At 41.1% G+C, this 12,211-nt stretch overlaps 1 protein-coding gene across 2 annotated transcripts in view; it reads right to left on the reverse strand.

Annotated features, from left to right (window-relative positions):
• CPEB1 (cytoplasmic polyadenylation element binding protein 1) overlaps positions 1 to 12,211 on the reverse strand; it is an 84,050-nt gene that overhangs the window by 69,889 nt on the left and 1,950 nt on the right. For both annotated transcript variants that reach the window (XM_077774361.1, XM_077774362.1), the window contains exon 2: positions 900 to 1,074. The gene's annotated coding sequence lies outside the window, so the exon portion shown is untranslated. The remainder of the gene's footprint in view (positions 1 to 899; positions 1,075 to 12,211) is intronic.

Here is a 12,211-nt window from a genome sequence, read left to right on the forward strand (position 1 = left end):
GTTGCAACTTCTACAAACAATTATGACACAGCACTGTCAGGACATCTAAGCTTCCTTGTGAAATACCACTTTCAGGGGATGCTGCCCTCTCCCTCCACTATCCTATGGCATATCCTAAATATCATTAAAACTCAATGCTTGCTGGGCACCTGGCTCAGTCAGCTGAGCATCTGACTCAGGCTCATATCATGAACTCACATTTTGTGAGTTCAAGCCCCACTTCAGGCTCTGTGCTGACAGCTTAGAGCCTGGAGCATGCCTGGGATTCTGTGTCTGTCTGTCTGTCTCTGTCTCTCCCCTGCTTGCCACGTGCTCACACTCTCGCACTCTCTCTCAAAAATAAGATTTAAAAAAACTCAATGCTTGCTGACCTGCATTCACGTGTAAAAGCAATATTCAAAAGATGCACTGTCCAATACAGCAGCCACTAGTCAAATGGCCACCAAGCATGTGAAACACAACTAGTTCAAACTGCAGTAGAGTTATTACTAACAAAAGAATAGGCTATCTCGTTAAAAGTTTTCATATTGATGACATATTCACATATTTTGTATATGTTAGGCTAAATATTAATATCACTTTTCAAAAAACCTTTTAAGTGTGCCTACTAGAAAATCTAACTATATACATATAAATAATCCTGCTACCTTCAACCCATCCTTTTTTATCCAGTCTTTTAATGTGTCATAAAATAGATCTGTACATTATAAATCAAAGGCAGTCATCACCCAGAGGAGAACCCAATCCACAAAGTAAGCTACAAAAAGGGGCAAGTGTTGCCAGAGATTCAAGGTCATTCTTCACAAGCTTCACAATAAAGCTTCCTAAAAACAGCTCTAAATACATGCCTAGTGTATGTTTTCATACATACACACACTAAGTTTTCAAATCTAAGTCACCTGGCAAATGATCATGAATTCCTCGGTTTATGGGAGTAGTACAGACTCTACTGAAATCCAGAGAATTATCCAATATGGCATTTATCCTTCGGAAGATGCTGGCATTGCTACATGTGGAGAGCGCGGGCGCTTCCTGGCTGTCCCAGCAGTCTTTTATCCTTCCAGCTTCTTCTTCCTACACACAGAAAAAAGATATTTAGGTTTTCCTCCTAGACACCAGAAAAAAGATATTTAGGTTTTTCTACACTTACTTACTCCTAAATGCAACACTGTGAGTTTAAGAAACAAGGACCTGAATTTCTTGCCTATATATTAAAATACTTGAGGAGTCCTATTGGGAGCACGGTATCCTGAGAGAATTGAAAGAGGGGTAAAACAAACACCTAAACACAATTGCCCCAGAACTTTCTAATCTAACAGGACATGTGTAGGAATTAGCACAGTGTAGCAGCAGCAGGAGTTTTAGAACCAGAAATACCAGATTCAAATCATGGAGATTAATCTATACACTATTTGGCAATTTAAAAAATGGAAGTACTGGGGCACCTGGGTGGCTCAATCAGTTAAGCGTCTGACTTCGCCTCAGGTCATGATCTCACCCTTTGTGAGTTAAAGCCCCGCACAGAGCTCTCCACTCAGTTCAGAGGCCACTTCAGATCCTGTCTCCCTCTCTCTGCCCCTTCCGCAATCATTCTCCCCTCCCTCTGTCAAAAATAAACATTGACAAAAGGTAGTGTCAATACATGCTACAACATGGATAAACCGAAGTTTACTATGGTTAAGTGAAAGAAGCCAGTCACAAAAGACCACCTATTATGAGCCCGTTTATATGAAATGTCCAGAACAGACAAATCTGAAGGAGAGGAGTTGCCTTCATCTTGGGGTAGAGAGAGAAGGTTTGGGGATGGTGGTTAATGGGTACAAGGTTTCTTTCTGAGATAATGAAGATATTCTAAAATTAGAATAGGGTGATGAATCACAAAACTGTAAATGTACTAAAAATCACTGAATTTTATGTTTATATGAATTGTATCTCAAGAGTGGTTTAAAAAGTTTGCCACTCACTCTGCCATTTGTCATTTACTTAACCTCTGTGCCTCAGTTTCCCTATTCCTGAAATTAGAAGAGTACCTACCAACCTTTTCATGAGATGTCTAAAGCACTTGCATATGGAAGCTGCTATTTTTACACCCGAAGATACAACTACAGGAGAAAATATGGTAAGCACCAAGAAGGGTACAAACACCACCCACAGGGAATTGTTCACGTGGTACAGTTCAATGTAGTCGTTAAAAGTACGCACAACTCATGTACGACACTGAACTTGCAATCCCCAATATATGATCATGAACTAAACCCCCACATAAGAGTGATTCTCTTGGTATTCTCTATCTCGGTAGAGAACACCACCATCCACCAGGTGCCCCAGACAGAAATCTCTTCACTCTTCAGTCTCCCTCACTCACCATATCTGATGACTCACATAGTAAGCAACAAAATACTGGCTGACAGAGTCACCAGTTCTAGGATTCCCAATGACCTTGGGGAAAGTCAGCAAAAAGCAGACCAAGTATGGAAACTAGCACCTAGGATCTTACAGCTGGTCACTTCAAAACAAAATTCTAAAAAGTTGGGTGGCACTCTATTTAGCCTATTAACATTCAAGTAAGCAGGAGAATAAGCAGAAGCACACAATTTATCAACTCTGTAGGACGGCCTTAAAGGGGCAAACTTGAGTACCATTATCACTCTCAAGCTCTTGAAAAGACTGCTATCCTTTGCAAGCTGTGAGAATGACCAGAATGCGTAGTACTACGTATTCCCTAGATCGTTTTCCCAAGCCCTCCAGAAGCCACCACTGAGAACAGCTAAATCCTCAGACACAAGGCCCTTTTCACAACTGTAGATTTTTAAGATGATTCTCAACCTCACTAAGGCAACATCACAAAAGCTAAAATGCAAGCATTTACAATCAATCTGCAGATCCTAAGGCTACATGCCTCACTCATTCACTGCTTAAGAAACTTTAACCAACTGCCTGCTGTGTACAGTGAGCACCCGAAGGGTAAGCAGAGCATATGGAGATCCAACCAAAAGAGATTTCTAAAGTCTAGAAAGGGAACTAAGATCTGGCTGGTCATGTTGTGAACAGCCACAACACAAGCTATAGTTTGCTGTAATCCTACACTGTCCTCTCAGCCAAGGGAGCTCAGAAGAGAATGTGCCTGAAAGTAAAGGTAGGAAGAAGGTGTGGAGCACAAAGAACAGAGGAGTATTATCAGAAGTGGTCCAATGTGGTGGGGCACTGGGTATAAAAGACAGGAAACCGGAGAGACCTCCAATGCCAGGTTAAGGATTAGAATGATCTCCTATATCAAAGGTTTCCAAACTTTAAAGGGCCTCTCTTAATACATTAAGTATTAATCTGATTTTTATTTACTAGTACACATGTGCTACAGATCTATGGATTCCCAGATCCTGGCAACACGTAAGAGCAAGGAGGGAACACTGTCTCAGAAGACCTCAAGCAACTATGTGAAAGAAGAGAGGCAGAGCCTGCAAGCAAAGTGCCACTGTGGTCAGGGGATGATGCATGCCCACAGACCTTCTGAAAGAAACCTGCTTCTCCAGGGGTAAGGCAAGGTCTAAGAATCTTACCATTTCAGGCAGCCTGAAAAAAATCCAAATCAGGAATATGCCTGGCCAACTCTGCCCCACTCCCAATCCTGTTATGGACACCACAACTCTGAAACTTAAGGCTAATCCTATCTGGAATGTCTCCTTCCCTCTCCTCCTCTCAGGTTTGCCAAGCCAGTTATCTATAGGACTCTGGGTAATTAGAACAGAAGTAAGTGGAGTGCTCAATTAATACCCCAAACTGCCTAATCAATAAGTACCAATGGTTTGCGTTGAATAACCAATTTGAAAGGGGGTTAAAAAAAAAAAAAAAAAGATCAAAGCCAGCAATATCAGATGGGGAACAGATCTACCATTTTCCTTATGTGTACAATAGGGATAAAAGTAATAATATGGTCTCAGATTGCTCTTTGTGAATTAACGCATATAACATGCTTGCCACAGTACCTGGCACATAATTCTGTGAACAGATGAATGTTGGCTATCAGTAGTATCATTACTATTGCACCAAGGGCTCAGAGGCCACCACAAGGATCCCTGAAGAAAAGAATATTTGCTCATTAAAGGAGAATAATGTCCTAAAGATGCAGGCAAACTATTCTTTTGAAGACTCCAGGCCCTTCTATGCCTAAATTTCCTAATCATTTGATTTAGCAAGCTTAATAAAGAGGGCTTAAGATAGGATACAAATCAAACTGCTCAAAACCTGTACCTACCACAGAATCCTGTAAACTCTCCAGCTAAATGAATTCAGTGTCTCATTTTCAAAACACATATCTTTTATCCACACCCATACTTATATACCCATTACTCTGTATATTCTGTCCTGACTGATCACTTTATAGGTCTGAGTTCATACCGATGTTTTACCATAAAGACAAGCAGTTTTCCCCCTGGGTTATACAATTTTGTCCAGTAGTTTTCAGTTATTTCTGGCATATTTGGCCCTAAAGTGAGATCATTTGCAAGGGTTTTTTGTTTTGTTTCGTTTTAACTTGATTTGGTTCCTGATGAACAGGAAAGGAGGCTTTACGACAGATCAGAGGTTTGGAATGCAAATCTTAACACTATTAAGAACTATGGATCAATGGAGCAAATTACTTGGCAAAACTAGAAATGAAAAACAGTAATTCTTACTGTCAATGACTAAAAATGGTGTCAAGATAAAACTAGTTGTACCTACTGTCAAAATGAACGGCTCATGAGGAATCCCTATGGATACAAGCTATTTTATAGCAGTCCTCAATGTTCTCCTGGTCAACAGGTAAAGTGTGGACACTCCCATCATGAACCAACACTGGTCTACAGCACTAATTCTCAACTGGTTGGGGCAAGGAGACAACGGACAGAAAAAAGCATTCCCCTTTTCCAGAACGGAAGACTCTTCCCCCAAAACTGAATCACTGTTTCACAGAGCAGAAAGAACACAGCACTTGGGAGTACAAATACTAAATCTACCATTTAGAGATCTCCAAGAGCCTTGGCTGCCTCGGATATAAAGTGGAATACCACCTACCTTGCAGACTTTGTGGTAATGAGAAATCTATAAAGTGCCTAGGTAAGTTCATCCCAGTCAAGTTCACCAAGAAGCTTATTTACTTGTTTAGCACATAACTGGAGGTTTTTCTGCATTTGTGGTTTGAAACTGTCTCTCCTAACACTTTAAACCTGAACCCATACCATATAGCTACGTGTTCTAGTTAAAGAATAAGATGCCCAAATTTTATACTTACTTGTATGCCAGAACTGTCTTAATTTGGAAATCCTGGCCTTGCCTTCAGATGCCACATAATCCAGGATTAACATGACAATAGGATGGCCATTCTTTTAGGTCAAAATCCTGGTCTGGGGATATTTAACGGTCATAAATGAAGCCAACTCTACCATCTCTGGATTATAATTCAGTTTGCCGTTAATCAAAAACACAATACTTATATTGCAGACCTCTTCAAGACCATTTCTGCTAATCATTTACTATGGGCTCATGAAAAGCCAGTTCAGAGATTTATGGAAGACTGTCTGAAGGACATACACTTTAACTTTACTCTTTAAGATGGAGTTTTAACCTGGGGTCCACAGATCAGAATCTACTAAGCTTCCAGCAAAACTGTGTTCACATTAAAATTTTTTCTGAGAATAAGATTTTATAATTAGATGTTTTTTAGTTGAAAGTACTCATCTTGAACATTTAGATTTTGTTTTTTAATTAAGATACACCAACAGTATGTTGAGGGCAATATACTTCGATGCCCCTGAAGAACCGGTTCGGAGATGTACTTTGGCAATTTGCCTTTATCTTTATAGTAAGTAATAAAGCTAAACAAAACGTCCATAGGATTTACACTCCTGATTTTGAGGATACTACTTAACTACAATTTTGAACAGCCCTTCTATGAACATCCACTTAGAAAAATGTTATTCAGACCAAAGATTAAGAAATGCTACAGTTTCACCTGAGGAATTGACAGGTTATTTTATGTAAGAATGTAAATCATCTAGCCAAATTTCCACCGTTGCTTTGGTCACCTGGTAACCCTAAGCCAGTTTCTGGTTGAATTTCAATGACTATGTAGTTAAGAAGTGCTTCTCTGTTTCACTTTCTCCTTGACCCTTACTTGTCCATTCTTATCTGAACTTCCACCTCAAATCTTCTGTGCAACACTGGAATTAAAATTTATTAGGCTGGTCCATACAAAACTGCCAATACTCTACCTTTTGCAACCAACAAAAACAGCAGCTTCATATAGTTCGATCTAATATTTCATAAATACTAAAAGGCTGTTAGGTTAGATTTTGAGATTACAGATAGATAAAACATAACTAATTTTCCTGTGGGCAGGGATTAAGTGGGAGAAGGAAATTTAGTTAAGTGGAGATCCAGGTAAGCACAAAATGATACACACAGGAGAAGAATAAATTAAGGTATCTGGAATGGTTTGACAATTGAGACTTTAAGCTAGAAAATAATGAAAAATCAATTTCCATCAATGTGGGAAGGAGAACAGACAAGCAGAGAAGAAGCACAGAGTGGATACAAAACACAGTAAATTCAATGCAAGGAAGTAGAGGAATAGGGGCTTGACAGGAGGTTCACCAGGAATAAAGGAGCGATGGCTGCAGGTCCTTACTTACAGAAAGACAAAGTAAATCCATCACCAGATACAAGATTCAAAATACTACCCCTTCTTCCTCTTCCTTCCTGACCTGACCACTCTTCTCTGCTGGTTCTTTCCCATCAGTCTGTAAGTGGTAGTGACTCCTTTCTTCAATGTTAAGACAGGATCGAAAACCAAAATTTAGTCACCAATTCTAGCTCTGTCAAAGCCCCAAGCTGCTCAAAGTCATTTCAGTGGCTGGGGTTTTAAACCCCTTGGACCAGAGACAATTCACATAAACAAAAAACAAAGAACCCATGAACAACATAACCTGGTGATTGCAGACCCAAAGATTACAATTACATTTACTGACTGTATTCTCATCATATGCCAGGAGCCATTCTGGAGACAGAGGGTAATAAGACAATCTCTGCACCCAAGGAGTTAGTCCAATGGGAACACAAGAACATCAAGTATGTTACAGGCTATTTGTAAGCCCAACAACAAATATATAAAGAAGGGTAGTAGGAAGGTGAAAATATTAAAAATGTTCTACAATATGGTCATAGTAGGAGTGGGAGGGCAGTCTAGGCCAAAGAACATGTACAGGGGCAAGGAGGATGAAACAGGGATGCTTGTAGGCAACCAGAAGTACACTGTTGCTAGAATTTTAAGTACAAGGGACAGTATGCAATGACCCAGCAACTGTACTCAGGCTCCCATATGCAAGAGAAAGAAGTATACAGGACTAGAAGAAGGCAGGTACAAGAACAGCCATAGCAATTTTATACTCAAACTCTGAAGAGAAACAAAACTAACATCCGTTGTGCTGGTGGTTGCCAAGACCACCCCCAGGTTTGATGAATCACTAAGAGGACTCACAGGACTCAGCATATAGTCAGTCATACTCTGCACATACGGCTAATTTTTACAGCCAGAAGATACAGAGAAAACCCAGCAAAAGGAAAAGGCACATGGGACAAAGTCTGGGAGAAACCAGGTACAAGCTTCCAAGGATCCTCTTCCAGAGGAGTCATCCAAGATTATCTTAATTGCATAACTCCCCCAGCAACAAGCTATGACAACACACCTGAAATATTGCCTACCAGGAAAGCTTGCTAGAATCTTGGTGCCAGGGTTTTTATCAAGGGGTGACCACACAAGCAGTCTCTGCCTGGAATAAGTCAAAATTCCAGACTCCAGTAGGAAAGCAGGTATTCAGCATAAATTACATTGTTTGCACAGTTTAGGTGCAGGAAATCACTCTATTAATTCTAGGAATGGTGGGATTACAGCAATAAACTTGGGATTCCACTGCAACTTGTAGAAATTTTGGATACTTAATTAAGTTGGGGGGAGTCAGACTCCAAAGAGTACATGTGATTTCATTTTTAAGTTCAAAAATGGGCAAACCCAATTGAGAACAGAAGTCAGAAACAGTTCTTGGGGTGGGGGGGGCCCACAGCACAGGGCTGAGATACAGAATGGGAAAGGGCGCAAGGGAATCTTAACAAGTGCAGGGAACATTCTATATCTTAATCTGTGTGGCAGTTACTTAGGTATATACAAATAACACATAAATCTGTAAAAAAACCAAGCTATATACTTACAATTACTACCTTTTACCATATGTATGTTCTCTCTCAATTTTAAAAAAGTTCAAGGAGGAAACCAACAGACTACTAGACTGAAGCCAGCCCATGATGGGCTTCATATGCTACCAAGGGGACTGGCCCTTACTGTGTGAGAGTTCTCCAAGTGAGGTCTGTGCACTCATGGAGGTCGCCAAAGTCCTTTCAGAAGGCCATACAACCCAAACTACTTTCCATAATCTTAAGACACCAATTTCTTTTTTCACTACACGGACATTTGCAACAATGGTACAAAAGTAATGAGAATGGGTAAAACTGCACCTTCATAGGAATCAAGGTAATGCCAATAAACTATAGTAGCAATTACTATATTCTTCGTGCTCTGCAATCCCAGGAGGATAGGTCTGGGGAGCAAGTGGAGCTCCCCAGAGTGATGGGTGTGAACGGCCAAGAACAACTGAGAAAGAAGGGAGAAAGAGCAGACTGAAAATACTCACTTAAAGGAGGCCTGAACAAACTAGCAGTAGCCACAGTAAGGGGGAAGGAAGGAAGGGTGGCAGGGGCCAAGGGAGACACAGGGTTAGACCACATCAAGGCTTTACAGTTCCAGAAACTGGAATAGGTTTCCAAAGGAAAACTGTAAATATGTATTTAGTGTCCTTCTGTACCAGGGCCTCCAGAAACTGAAAACATCAGGTGCCTGGGTGGCTCAGTCATTTCAGAGTCCAACTTCCGGCTCAGGCCATGGTCTCACAGTTCTTAAGTTCAAGCCTCACATGGTTCTTGCTGCTGTCAGCCCAGAGCCTGCTTCAGATCCTGTCCCTCTCTGTCTCTCGGCCCTCTCCTGAATACGCTCGCTCACAAAAATAAACAAACATTAAAAAATAAAAATAAGGGGTGCCTGGGTGGCTCAGTCCGTTAAGCGTCTGACTTCGGCTCAGGTCATGATCTCATGGTTCGTGGGTTCGAGCGCTGCGTCGGGCTCTGTGCTGACGGCTAGCTCAGAGCCTGAAGCCTGCTTCAGATTCTGTATCTCCCTCTCTTCTCTGACCCTCCCCTGCTCACACTGTCTCTCTCTCTCTCAGAATTTTTTTCTTAAAAATAAAATAAAAATAAAAACCAAAACACCCCACAGTTCTCTTCCCCCAAAAGACACTAGAGTCTAGTTGGGGGGAAAAAACAGACTAATTGGGTAGCGGGGATAGAATTAGATTAGTTAGCCCCAGGAGATGAAGTAAGGGAAGAAACTGGTCCTGTTTTTAAAACTGCTGGGTTCACTGTGCCTCAGAAAGATAGAACTCATTCAGTAGGCCAGTCAGAACTATGGATTCTGAGAACAATCAGGGCTGGAGCTCCACCTTAAACTTGGTCACACAGAGAGCCAGTGCTGCAAGAGTACACAGGCCCTCTGTATATGGGGACAAGGAGGAGCGACAGAATGAACCACAGGGAATGCGGCATTCAGGGGGAGGAGGAAGCTTGTAAGTGCCAGGACAAGAAAAGATCATACAGGGCAGGGGGAAAGCTGTAGAGTCTCATGAGACACTGAGATTTTAAGACTCAGAGACCAATCAAGGTGCCTCAATTCTACAAATACCCATCTGGAAAGGAACAGACTGGAGTTCCAGTTCTGGCTCTAATCAGCCACACACTGAATGGACTTAAAACCACCACTTCTCATTCTCAGATTAATTCTCTCATCCGTGAAAACAGCCATTAGAATCCACATTTGGTGTCAACTCCGAGTTATATCTGGGAGACAGACAAGTCTCTAGTATCTTCTAAGCTTCAAAACCATTCCAAAATTACAGCTTAAAAAAAAAAAAGTCTCAGGGGAAAGGACAGACTCAGGAGACAGATGGTATCAGAGCCAGAAGCCTGGAGCACAAAGCCAGAATGCAGAGAGCACAGGTGTTAAGTAGTAAGAGATTAAGTGTTCTGTCAAAAGACAAAACAAAAACGAAAAAACCCAACTCAAAGTAACTGCTTTCCTCCAACAGAAAGCTACTCCGATACCTTTATCCAAGGAGACAGACTTCCAGCCATGGTGCTAAACCCGTCAGGATGGTACATATAACAGCATACAATGCTGGCCAAAAATAAACCAGTAACGCTATCACTTAGTTACTCCCAGAATCAACAGCTAGATACAACTGTGACCCATTTTTCACATACAAATCAATCTTTAGACCTGCCCTCTGGGGATTCTACAATTACCTCAAGGCAAGTCATCACAAAATGCCTTAAAAATCAAAACAACAGAGTGTTAACTCACTATAATCCAACTAATGCTCCAAGCATACAGCAATACTAAAAGCAAAGTAGAATTCAAAGGTTACCCATGCCTAAGCGTTCTTCTGAGCTACTGAAGGCAAAACTCCATCCCATCTCATCAGGAATCCCCCCACCCCACTCCTGTGTTATTTAAAAACACTCACACTACACATTAAGGAAGCAAAATAATCCCTGACTGAAGGCCTTTTAAATCCCACATAACAAAACTCACTGAAAATTATGTTTATAGTCAAATTTAACACTGAAATTTGGTTACTGACTTTTTATGGCAAATAATTTTCCCCATTGAACATAAGAAATATTAACATATATCATGTACCTTTTCATTCCACCTTCTCACCCAGTTTACTAAAACTGAGCTGTGCCTTGGTGGGGGGGGNGTCCTACCTTGAACATTAAAACTTTCAGTACTTAGAGTTTGTGCTCACTGAAGGGGTTGAGCTCTCATGAGCAGGTATAACCAAAAGCAGGCTGGCAACAACAGCAGGAAAGAAAACAAAGGCATTTCCAAAGCTGCAATGTGGGGGGCCAAGGAGGTGGGTGCAATCAAGGCTTCTTGGCTTTAAATCAAACAACAGATTGAAGCAAAAATTCTTGTAACCTCCTCTACTCCAACACCCCTGGGTCCAACTCCCTTACTACCCCTCACCCTCTCTCCCCAGGCTTTCTGGCAAGTTCTCCCCAGAGTCAGTACAGCTTAGATACTGCCTAGGAAAAGCAGATTGGCAGAACAGGATGGGATTAGCACAGCTCTCCCATAGGAAAGAAAATAATTTGTTATTTGCTCCTATGATTCTTTTACTGACTCCACCACTAGCTACTGAAGACAGCAGCCTACCCTTAATCCAGGTCTGGTACGCATTCCTGTCCCAAACTGCAAGCCAGAAGTACAAACCCATTAATTAATTTGCACTTCAAACAAACACATAATTTTAAGGAATGGTCATTTACACAAGGGACCTGAAACCAATGAATGAGAAAGTCTGCACAGATACTGCCTATTACATAAACACCAAAATACCAGCAGAGTGCTACTTTAGTCACCTCACCCTTCCTCCCCACCCCCAAATTTACAAACACTGAACTCATAACTGAGTGCCTGGACTAAAAACGTCTGCTAGAGAAGCAGCTGGAGACAGGTAACTTTTAAAGCTTCCAGTTTCCCAAAAACTGCCCAGACCACAGGCTTTGAAAAAAAAAAAAAAAAAAAAGCTATCAAGTCTGTATTTCACTCACTCTGCCTTTTCACAGAAAAATCCCTCTAGCAAATGGTCTTTACTGCTTTATGCTTTAAACCCTTCAGGAATAAGATACAGAAATAAAAGGTACATAACCCTTTACTCTGCTAGTGTGGCTATGTACACTGCTGCCAGTCTAAATTTTACCCAGAATGAATACCTAGTCTCTCATTCCTAGCACAGAGCTATCTTATCCCCTGGAAGCTTATTCCAGAAGATCTTAGCACGTACTGCTAAAACTCTTATTAATTCTTCCTGGAAATTTATGAGGCATGATTATGGGAATTTCAGCTAAGAGAGAAAAGGGGAGACTTAATAAACTACGTTCTCCTTTTGGAGGTCTTCAAACAATTTAATGATTTCACATTTGCCTGATCTCAAAAGGCAAAAGTTACTGAAATTAACTGACCTGAAAAAGGAAAAGTCTTTTGTGCAGAGGGTCCAGGAGGGTCAGT

This window comes from Crocuta crocuta, unplaced genomic scaffold, assembly GCF_008692635.1.
Source record: "Crocuta crocuta isolate KB4526 unplaced genomic scaffold, BGI_CrCroc_1.0 scaffold7, whole genome shotgun sequence".
In the NCBI taxonomy this organism is placed as follows: Eukaryota; Metazoa; Chordata; class Mammalia; order Carnivora; family Hyaenidae; genus Crocuta; species Crocuta crocuta.